The 10824-nt window shown below is 39.9% G+C and overlaps 1 non-coding gene across 1 annotated transcript; it reads right to left on the bottom strand.

The window, feature by feature from the left end:
- Positions 1-251: 251 nt before the first annotated feature.
- On the bottom strand, positions 252-355 carry LOC123647903. The gene has a single exon (XR_006738429.1). It is a non-coding gene; the product is annotated as a small nucleolar RNA U13 (small nucleolar RNA).
- Between the last annotated feature and the right edge of the window lie 10469 nt (positions 356-10824).

The following is a 10824-nucleotide window of genomic DNA, read 5'->3' as shown; positions in this document are numbered from 1 at the left end:
CGGAGACACACAAAATAACACGGAGGCACACGTCAGCAGGCGTGTTTTCTATTCCATGTCAGGGTCAGTTTGTGAATATCTCAATCACATTTTTATTGCAAAATATTAATAATTGTGTATTATGTGGAAAGTATAGATTGCAAAACAAAAATATCACAACTCACCTAGAATATAACACACGTAATTTTCAGTACAAAACTATACCACAGAAAAGAAAAAACAACCTGAAAAAAATATATATATTTTTTTAATGTCTGACAGGTAAATGTGCCCATGTCATAACAAGTTTGAGGGAGGCACATTGCACACACAAGCATGAAAACCCATTCATCATGTGTATGAGCTACAAAATGATCTTGACTTCTTCTGCTCATGTAGCTGGTGACATGCCCAAGGAGAAATGCTTTCTTTGCTTGTGCCACCTATACAGTTTCTGCCGAGAAAGTCCAGGGACTCATCTGTTCATCTTTGTGTTTTCAGCATGTCCCTGTGTCAGGCGCTGAGGGACAGCAGGGACAAAGAACGGTAGCACTCGTGACCTCAGGGACAGAGCCAGCAAGTTCTCACCTTTCCCTGCCTCCTCTTTCTGTCCTTCACTCACAGTTGCTCACTCCTGGGAGCAACTGACAGAATTTATTAACTAGTGCCAATAATTAAAGGGGCTTATTAAATTAACCCTAAAAATTCAACACATTAATTGATAGATACTAGAGGCATAACCACAAAATGCAATAGTGCTGCAGAACCATGACATTCTTCCCCAAACATGTATATTCAAGTTGACAGAATTTTATTATCAAAATCTTTAAAAAGGAGAGTCTGTTTTCCAGCCATGATCATTAAAAATAGTCTGTAAAAGTGTCAAAGATTATTCACAAGGTCCCACAGTGTCAATTCACATACTTTGTAAACGTGGACTTATATTCACACGTGGTATTCCATTTTCAGAACACATTTAATAGACAATATGGCAAAGTTACAGAAATACTTTCAAAGCATGTGCACTCATAATGTACAAATAACTACAGTGCAAATTAGCTGAATTATTCATTGAGGTACAGTGCCAGGCAAAATTATCTAGAATTAATTTCTAACAGGTTTAGTCAGTTTTTCAAAAACAAAAATTGACAGTTCCTTATGAGCCTGAGTGCACACCACATCTGTGTCTTCATAATGCTAAAGCATTTGTAGGAAAAATAAAATATTCAGCCAGTCATCCCCCATGTTTCTCTATTGAGGCCAGAATCATCTAAATAAAGATTTTGGACAAAACCATCCAGATGATTGACTATAGTGTGAAGGTGAAGCATGGGAAATACAATCAGTTTCTGACATTTTTGTAGAATATAAAGACAAATCTCTTGGTTTTACATGTGAGAAAAGAGGCCAAGAGAAGTTGGGCAACCTGTCTAAGGAAATAGCATTCCTGATGACTGAAACAGCCAGGTAATTCCAGGAGAGGTATCAGGTGAGGGCAGATTGCCACCCTCTGCTTCAGGGATTCTGTATAAAGGGAAAACCAGTGGTTTGGGGTAAGAAGTTTCTTCAAAGTGAAAATTACATCCTCTTTCATAAAATATCTCAGCAAACTACCTGCAGTTAGGGTTCCCATGTTTCAGGAGAAGCATCTGCTAAAGATGCTGTTGATGGGTGACAGCATGATGCAGTGGGGCCGGATTCTCATCCTGACTGGTGTGAGATGTATGAAGATTCCATACACACCCAGCCATAATATCCTGCCCCTGCTTGCACCCTGGGATGGGGGTCTACGAGGCCCAGTAAAGCTGCACTGGAGGAGTCTCTGAACTGCACTGGGGTGTCCATTGTGCTTCAAGATGGCCTCCAACAATCGCTCCCTGCTCTGTATGTGCATGCTGCTCCTTTATCAAGAAATTGTGTCTATTTTCCCTTCTCCTGAATCTGGGTTCACCTTTTGACTTGCTTGAGAAGTGCCGGTTTTAGGTCTAGCCCTCAACAGAACTGGTAGCTTTTGCTTTCACTCTCTTGGGTCCCTGTCACTATACTCTACGGAAGCAAGTGGAGACTGCTGGAGCAAGAGTGATCTTTTAAGCAGCACCAAATGCTACGCAGGTAAGCAAGGTCTTTTTCAAAGTTCCAGACCCAACCAAGCCTTCAGCCGATGGTAGAGGCATTAGCAACCCCAGCCAATACCAAGTGGAGCAGAAGAGCTGCCCAGCTAAGCTCAGCAAACCCTCAGAATTATGAAAGACAATAAGCCACTGTTGTAATCCACTAATTTTAATGATTTCTATGCAGCAATAGATAACAAGAAGCATCCAAGGATCAGAACATAGCATATGTATAATGTTTTGGGTTGTCACAAGAGCTAATTTTTATGTTAGGGTTTCTTCTTCAGAATGTCTGTGTCACATGAAAGCAGAAAAGAGGATTTACCCTATGTTGCAAGAATTCTGAAAGTGGGGTATGGAAAGGTAATCTTCTAGAAGCTAGGATGTTCCCTTATGTGACAAAGATAGGGGTAGGATGCTTGGGTTGGGGTGGGGGAATATGGAAAACAGAAGAGAAAAGCCTAATTAAACAATTACAGGAACATTTGGATTCCACATTTGTGATGCTACAGATGATCCCAAATCAATGATTTGGGATCCAGCTGGCTCCCTGTTTCTCACCATTCGTTACTAGAAGGTTATTACCATGCATGTCAAAATCTGTCATGTTTGTCTTTTGGAGTTCAAGCCCCAAGAAGTGAGAGAAAGATTGTCAGTGCACGCATTAACACTAACTCATGAAAAATACAGTCCTGTCTATAGCTGTCCCACCTTGAACACACTCAATTTCATTTCAAAAATGCAGTCTTGATCCCTCCCCCAATTCGTTTTCCTTGGCCAGTTCTAATGGGCAGGGCCTGTCAAAAGAAGCAGTGAAGTAAGACTGTCATGCACACTTATGTGCTTTGCTATGTCCAGTACTAGTTGTCCCCAGCACATAATATATGTCATGGCTCCAGTGATGTTTCCTTTCTCAATGGTGTCCTTTTGCAGCTCACTGGTTATATAGCAGACCAGATTTTACAATGGCTAATTATGCAAGTTCCAGAGAGCTAGGAATGATATTGCAATGTGATCTATACCAAGCTTAATGTTCCATTTCATTGCAATTTTAAACTGGAAAGTCTGCATGCCCATAGTCCCAATAATCTTGAACTCTCAGCTATCCCATAATGTGACAGAATTTTCTAATCAGTGAGCAATGAGCAGATGAACTCATCAAATAAGAACCCCAGAGATTCTCAGAGCTAAACCCCCCTTCCTTCAACACGTTGAGCAATGGAAACACCCTTGGTTCTTCATCCAGGGAGCAGGAAAACCATAAGATATATGTGCATGGCCAAAGAAGCTTGAACTAAGAAGACCTTTGATTCATTAAACTTTTGTTTAGTGATTTTTGTGCCCCCATTGTGTTTTTTTCTGGGGGTGATGGTGGTAGCAAATGGATGATAAGAATTCTATTGATTTAGTACTGTTCCTACCTTTAAATTTTCACCAATAGAAGCTGGTCATTTAACAATAAAAGGATATGTGAAATTCTATAACTCAATTCATAAAACAAATATTTTTGAATTATGCAGCCAATTTGGTACTGGCACTAGGAATTTAAAAAAAGAGAAAAAAGTATGGACATTTTAAACATTTACGATACAGAGTGTTACATACATAGGGGAGGCAGGAACGGAATGCTAAGGGAACAAAGGAAGGGACTCCAAATGAGCCTGTAGAGGTTCAAAATTTTCCCTCTTTTGTTCTGAGTCTTAAAAGAGGCTTAAGAATTGGTGAGTCCAGACGCTGGATAGAGACAACAACGAATGAAAGGGGACGTCTCAGGCAAATTGGCAAGTGACTCCCCGTGGCTATCGCCCAGCATGAACTTGGGCCCAGTGGGACATGAGTTTGGCAAGTTGTTATGAGGCTGACTACAAAGGACTTGAATGTCTCACTAATGAGTTTAAAATTTATGGAAAAAAGCGAAGGGGAGATAAACCAATTGAATCTAACAAATTTGTGGAAATTAAAAAACACACTCTCAAAAAACTGGTGGATCAAAAAAAAATCAAAAGAGAAATTGTATCTCCATATTGCTTTCCACAGGGGTTGCACTAGTTTGCATTCCCACCAGCAGTGTATGAGTGTTCCTGTCTCTCCGCATCCACGCCAACATGTGTTGTTTTGGGACTTATTGATAAAGGCCATTCTCACTGGAGTTAAGTGATATCTCATTGTGGTTTTGATTTGCATTTCCTTGATGATTAGAGATGTTGAGCATTTTTTCATATGTTTGTTAGCCATTCTTATATCTTCTTTTGAAAAATTTCTATTCATGTCCTTTGCCCATTTTTTGATAGGATTGTTTGATTTTTTCTTACTGATTTTCCTGAGTTCTAGATAGATTCTTGTTATCAGTCCTTTATCTGATGTGAAGTATGTGAACATTTTTCCCCATTCTGTAGGTTGTCTGTTTATTCTTGTGACTGTTTCTTTGGCTGTGCAGAAGCTTTTTAATTTAATCAGGTCCCATTTGTTTATTTTTGTTGTTGCTGTGATTGCCTTAAGGGTCTTCTTCATAAATTCTTTGCCTAGGCCAATGTCTGTAAGAGTCTTTCCGACATTTTCTTCTAGAATTCTAATAGTTTCCCACCTAAGGTTTAAGTCTGTTATCCACCGTGATTTGATTTTTGTGAGAGGTGAAAGGTGTGGGTCCTGTTTCAGTCTTCTGCATGTGGCTATCCAGTTTTCCCAGCACCATTTATTGAATAAGGATTCTTTTCCCCAGAGTATGTTTTTGTCTGCTTTGTCAAAGATCAGATGGCTATATGAAGATGGTTTTATATCTGGATTTTCTGTTCTGATATAACTTAACTCCAGTGAGAATGGCCTTTATCAAAAAGTCCCAAAACAATACATGTTGGTGTGGATACGGAGAGAAAGGAACACTCATACACTGCTGGTGGGACTACAAACTAGTGCAACCCCTATGAAAAGCAATATAGAGACACCTTAAACAGATACAAGTAGACCTACCATTTGATCCAGCAATCCCATTATTGGACATCTACTCAAAAGAACAAAAGTCATTCTATAAAAAAGATACCTGCACTCGAATGTTTATAGCAGCACAATTCACAATTGGAAAGATGTGGAAACAACCCAAATGCCCATCAATTCATGAATGGATTAGTAAAACGTGGTATATGTATACCATGGAGTATTACTCAGCTATAAGAAATAACGGGGATATAGAATCTCTTTTGTTCTCCTGGAGAGAGTTGGAACCCATTCTATTAAGTAAAGTATCCCAAGAATGGAAAAATAAGCTCCACATATACTCATCAGCAAATTGGTTTCCCTGGTCATCACCTAAGTGCACATTTGGGAAGAACACCAATTGGGTTTCGGACAGAGGTGGGGGGTGGGGAAAGGAGATGGGTGTATACCTACATGATGAGTGCGATGTGCACTGTCTGGGGAATGGACATGCTTGAAGCTCAGATTCGGGGGGATGGGGAGGCATGAGCAATATATATAACCTGAACTTTTATACCCCCATAATAAGCTTAAATTTAAAAATAGTAAAAAAAAATCTTAACATTCAAAAAGAAGAAAGACATCAAATCAGCAACTTACTTAACTTATAAAGAACAAACGAAAGCAAAAGCTGGCAGGAGGGGAATAATAAAGATTAAAGCAGAGATAAATGAAAAAACAGAAAAACTGTAGAGATAATCAACAAAACCTACTCCCACATGTACTCACCATTAAATTGGCACTAATTGATCAACACTTGAGTGCACATATGAAAGTAACATTCATGGGGTGTTGGGCAGGTGGGGAGTGGAGGAGGGGATGGGTAAATCCACACTTCATGGGTACAGAGCACACTTTCTGGGGAATGGGCACACTTGTAGCTCTGACTTGGGTAGTACAAAGGAAATATATGTAACCAAAGTGATTATACCCCTGCAATATTCTGAAATGAAGTTTTTTTTAAAAAGGGAAAATCGGCCGGGTGCGGTGGTTCACGCCTGTAATCCTAGCACTCTGGGAGGCCGAGGCAGGTGGATCGCTCGAGGTCAGGAGTTCGAGACCAGCCTGAGCAAGAGCGAGACCCCGTCTCTACCAAAAATAGAAAGAAATGATTTGGACAGCTAAAAATCTATATAGAAAAAATTAGCCGGGCATGGTGGCGCATGCCTGTAGTCCCAGCTACTCGGGAGGCTGAGACAGTAGGATCGCTTAAGCCCAGGAGTTTGAGGTTGCTGTGAGCTAGGCGGATGCCACGGCACTCACTCTAGCCTGGGCAACAAAGCGAGACTCTGTCTCAAAAAAATAAAAAAAATAAAAAAGGGAAAATCAACAAAATCAATAGTTTGGGCTTTGAAAAAATCAACAACACTGAAAAATCTTTAGTTAGATTGACTAAGAGAGAAAAAAGAGAAGACTCAAATTACTAAAATTTGAAATGGAAATGGAAACATTGCTACCAATCTTACATAATAAAAAATATAAAAGAGTACTATGAATAATTGTACACCAACAAATTGGGCAACCTAGAGGGAATGGACAAATTACTAGAGACACAAAACCTACCCAGACTGAATCATGGACTAAAGGAAATCATGAATATTCCTATAACTAGTAAGGAAATTGAATAAAGAATCAAAAAATCTCCTAGCAAAGAAAGCCCTGACCCTGATAGCTTCACTGGTGAGTTCTACCAAACATTTATTAAAGATTTTATGAAAAATTGAAGAGGAAGAAACATTTCCTAATTCACCCTATAAGGCCAGCATAACCCTAATACCAAAGTCAGACAAAGACTCTACAAAAAAAAGCAAACTACAGACTAATATCTCTTATGAACATTGGTGCAAAAATCCTCAAGAAAATGCTAGCAAACTGAATTCAGTATGATATTAAAAATACTGTACACAATGACCAAGTGGTATTTGTTCTTGGAATATAAGAATGGTTCAACATGAAAATCAATCAATGTAATCTACCATATTAACAGGATGAAGAAAAATAATGATTATCTTAATTGATACAGAAAAAGCATTAAATTTCACACTTTTTCACCATGAAAACACTCAACAACTAGGAATAAAAGGAGGCTACTTCAACATGATAAAAGCCATATACAAAAAACCCACAGCAAACATCATACTCAACAGTGAATGACTGAAAGCTTTTCCTCTAAGATAGGAACAAGGCAAGGATGTCCATTTTGACCCCATTTATTCATCCGTGTACTGGAAGTTCTAGCCAAGCAATCAGACAAGAAAAAGAAATAGCATACATATAAAATGCTTCCAAATTTGAAATGAAAAATTAAAATTACCTCTATTTACAGATGACATGACCTTATATGTAGAAAACCCTAAAGGTTCCACAAAAGACCTGTTAAAACAAACAAATTCAACAAAGGAATAGGATTTCAAATCAGTGCACATAAATGAGTTAGACCTCTATACACTAACAATGCACAATCTGGACAGGAAATCAAGAAAAAATTCCATTTATTATAGTATCACAATGAACAAACACTTAGAAATTAACTAAGGAGATGAAAGACCTATACACTGAAAACTATAAAACATTGCTGAAAGAAATTAAAGGCATTATTAAATGGAAAGCTACCCATGTTCATCGATTGAAATACTTAATATTATTAAGATTCAGTATAACCCAAAGTGATCTACAAATTCAATACAATCACTATCAAAATTTCAACTTTTGGTAGAAATAGAAAACTCATCCTAAAATTCATATAGAATCTCAGGGGATCTCAAATAGGCAAATCAATCTTGAAAAAGAAGAACAAAGCTGAAGGACTCATATATCCTGATTTCAAAACTTAGTACAAAGATATAGTAATCAAAAAAGTGTGGTACTGGCATCAAGACAGACATATATACTCAGGGAACAAAACAGACAGCCCAGAAATAAACCCTCACATATATAGCCAAATGATTTTCAACACAGGTGCTAAGACCGTTTAATGGGAAAGAATACTCCATGTCTTTTCAACAAATAGTCTTGAGAAAACTGGATGTCCATGTGCAAAAAATGAAAATGGACCCTTATGTAGCACAACATATAAAAAGAAATTAAAATGTATGAAAGACCTACATATAAGGACTAAAACTATAAAACCTTAAAAAGAAAACACAAGATGAAATCTGCATGGTATTGGATTTGGCAATGATTTCTTGGATATAAGACCAAAGGCATAGACAAAAAAGAAAAAATAAACAAATTGAAAGACCCTATTAAGAGAGTAAAAAAGCAACCACAGAATGGGAGAATATATTTTCAAATTGTGTATCTAATAAGGAATTAATATTCAGAATATATAGAGAACTTCTAAAACTCAACAACAAAGGAACAAACAACGGAATTCAAAAACGAGCAAAGGATTTGAATAAGCCTTTCTCCAAAGAAGATATAAGAATGGCCAACAAGTACATGAAAAGATCCTCAATATCATCAATTATGATGGCAAACTCAAATCAAAACAATGAAATACCACCTTACACATATTAGGATGGCTGCTATCAAAAAACAAACAAAACAGAAAACAAGAGCTGTTAGTACGAACGTGGAGAAGCTGGAGCTCTTGTGCGCTGTTGGTGGGAATGTAAAATGGTGCAGCATAAAATTCACCTTCTTACCCGTTTTAAGTGATGCGTATCTCACCACAATAAACGAAATGTGTTACTAAAAAAAAAAATGGGGCAGAAATGGGGAGTTTTTAAGCAAAGAATGAGAAGATTTTTTTCTGTACTTTAGGAAGGTCATTTAATCAGCATCGTGAGGAACAGACTGAAAGGAAGTATTAATGAAACAAGAAATAGAGAGAAAGCGTAAACGAAGACCTGAACTAAGACCATATGTTTTCATGAGAGGAGATGGCACCCTCAAGAGAGCCTTGAGCAATATAATTGTCACGAATGTGTGGCCTATTTGGGAGATGAGCAAGTGAGAAGAGGACCTGTCAGGACCTGTCCCGGTAACCTGCGTTGAAGGCAACACCATCATCACAGTGGAGAAAACAGAGAACGGAGTTGAGAAAGAGGATGTGGAGCTGGGGTTTTACACGAGCTTCAGAGATATCCCCCACAGGACATTATCCACAGAGACACTGGTCACGGGTGTGCTAGTGCTGGGGACTGAATGTCTGTGCCCCCACAGCTTTAACTGTTGAGTCCCCAACCCTCAACAGGATGGTATTAGGTCGTTGGGCTTTGGGAGGCGATTAAATATTAAAAGTGATGGGACTATGCCCTTCCATGAAGACACTCCAGAGCTAGCTTTTGTACTTTCTCTCTCTCTCTCTCTCTCTCTCTCTCTCTCTCTCTCTCTCTCTCTCTCTCTCTCTCTCTCTCTCTCTCCTCATGGTCTTTCTCTCCAACACATGAGGATCAAGGGGAAGGCAGCCATCTCAGCCCAGGAAGGAGAGGCTCTGCAGACCCTGCATCGGCTGGTTCCTTGCTCTTAGACTTCCCGGCCTCCAGAACTGCGAGAAATCAATGTTGTGTAAGTCTCTGATCGTTTGTTACTGCAGCCCGAGCTGAACAGGACACTTAGTCTCATGCTCAGAAATGGCTTGAGATACCGATCTGAGAACTATGAGCATGTAGATAGAAAGACGCGAATGTGAAAGCAACGCTCCAGAGAGGCCCAGCATGGCCCGCAGAAGGCAAAAGGCTTATCTCATCTCCGAAATACAAATCTCATACTAATATTTTTCTTATATATTCACTTGAATTAAAACATCAATTTTATGTGCAATGACTATTACTTTCCTAGAATTATTATTTTTAGTACTAAAATCTACAAGTGAACAGCTTTGCACGAGACAACGAAGCTTGTGAGGGACAAGAGTTATAACCTCAATTTTATAAAGAAAATATTCTATTAACTTCTGTAGCTATTGCATATTTGGGGTTCATTCAATAATCACTCTTAGGAAATATAGATCTGAGTAATTTTCCTGGATGACTCTAGAATTTAATAGCTATAACATTCACTTACTAGGAACAACTAATTCTGTACAAAGGGTGGGAAGTGGTAGCATCTTAGCTGTATCTCTGATGAGGAGCTTAGGCTGGCTGGAGTCATAGTTTTGTGGAATATATTTTCTATCCTAACAAAACCTTTGATTGGTTGGTTTCAGAGCCAAGCTTTATTGTGTTTTTCTCAGCAAAAACTATCCCGTAGTAAGCAGTCAGCAAATGCTCGCGGATGACGCTAACTCGGGAAACGTTTGTTGTCGGACCCCACTGCAGGGCAGCGATTTTCCTGGTTGAACAGGAGCGAACTATTGAGTCGCTGCTAAGTATTCTTGGAGCCAACCTGTGGAAGGGACGTGGGGGAGTAAGACACACCGTGGCACCACGGACGGCTCCGACTTCCGTGGCCCTAGCGAGGACGGTGCCGGTGGAGGAGGGATTGTCCCTGGGCCTCACGACCCCGACTTGGCCGGCCGTGGTGCCCAGTGCTGTGAGGGGGACTCGTCCCTGCAGTGGTTAGCCGGGTTTGTACCCGGAAATGAGCAGCGCACTGGGGACGGGAGGCGCGGCTTCCCAGAGCAAAGACCCCTGCGGCGCAGGGTCCTCAGGAAAGGCTGGCGGAGCGGGAGGCCTGTCGGGGGACGAAGGGGCGCTTGCGCTGACCCCACGGCGGAACTCAAGTGCTGCCAGGCTCCAGGCGAACGGGCGCCTTCCTTGGGAACTGCGCAAACCGCTGCGGCGGCCTCCCTGTGCGCTCCACGAGAATTGTGTTTGAC

The sequence above is a fragment of the Lemur catta genome, chromosome 11 (genome assembly GCF_020740605.2).
Source record: "Lemur catta isolate mLemCat1 chromosome 11, mLemCat1.pri, whole genome shotgun sequence".
Classification (NCBI taxonomy): domain Eukaryota; kingdom Metazoa; phylum Chordata; class Mammalia; order Primates; family Lemuridae; genus Lemur; species Lemur catta.
This window is presented reverse-complemented; position numbering and strand designations above follow the sequence as displayed.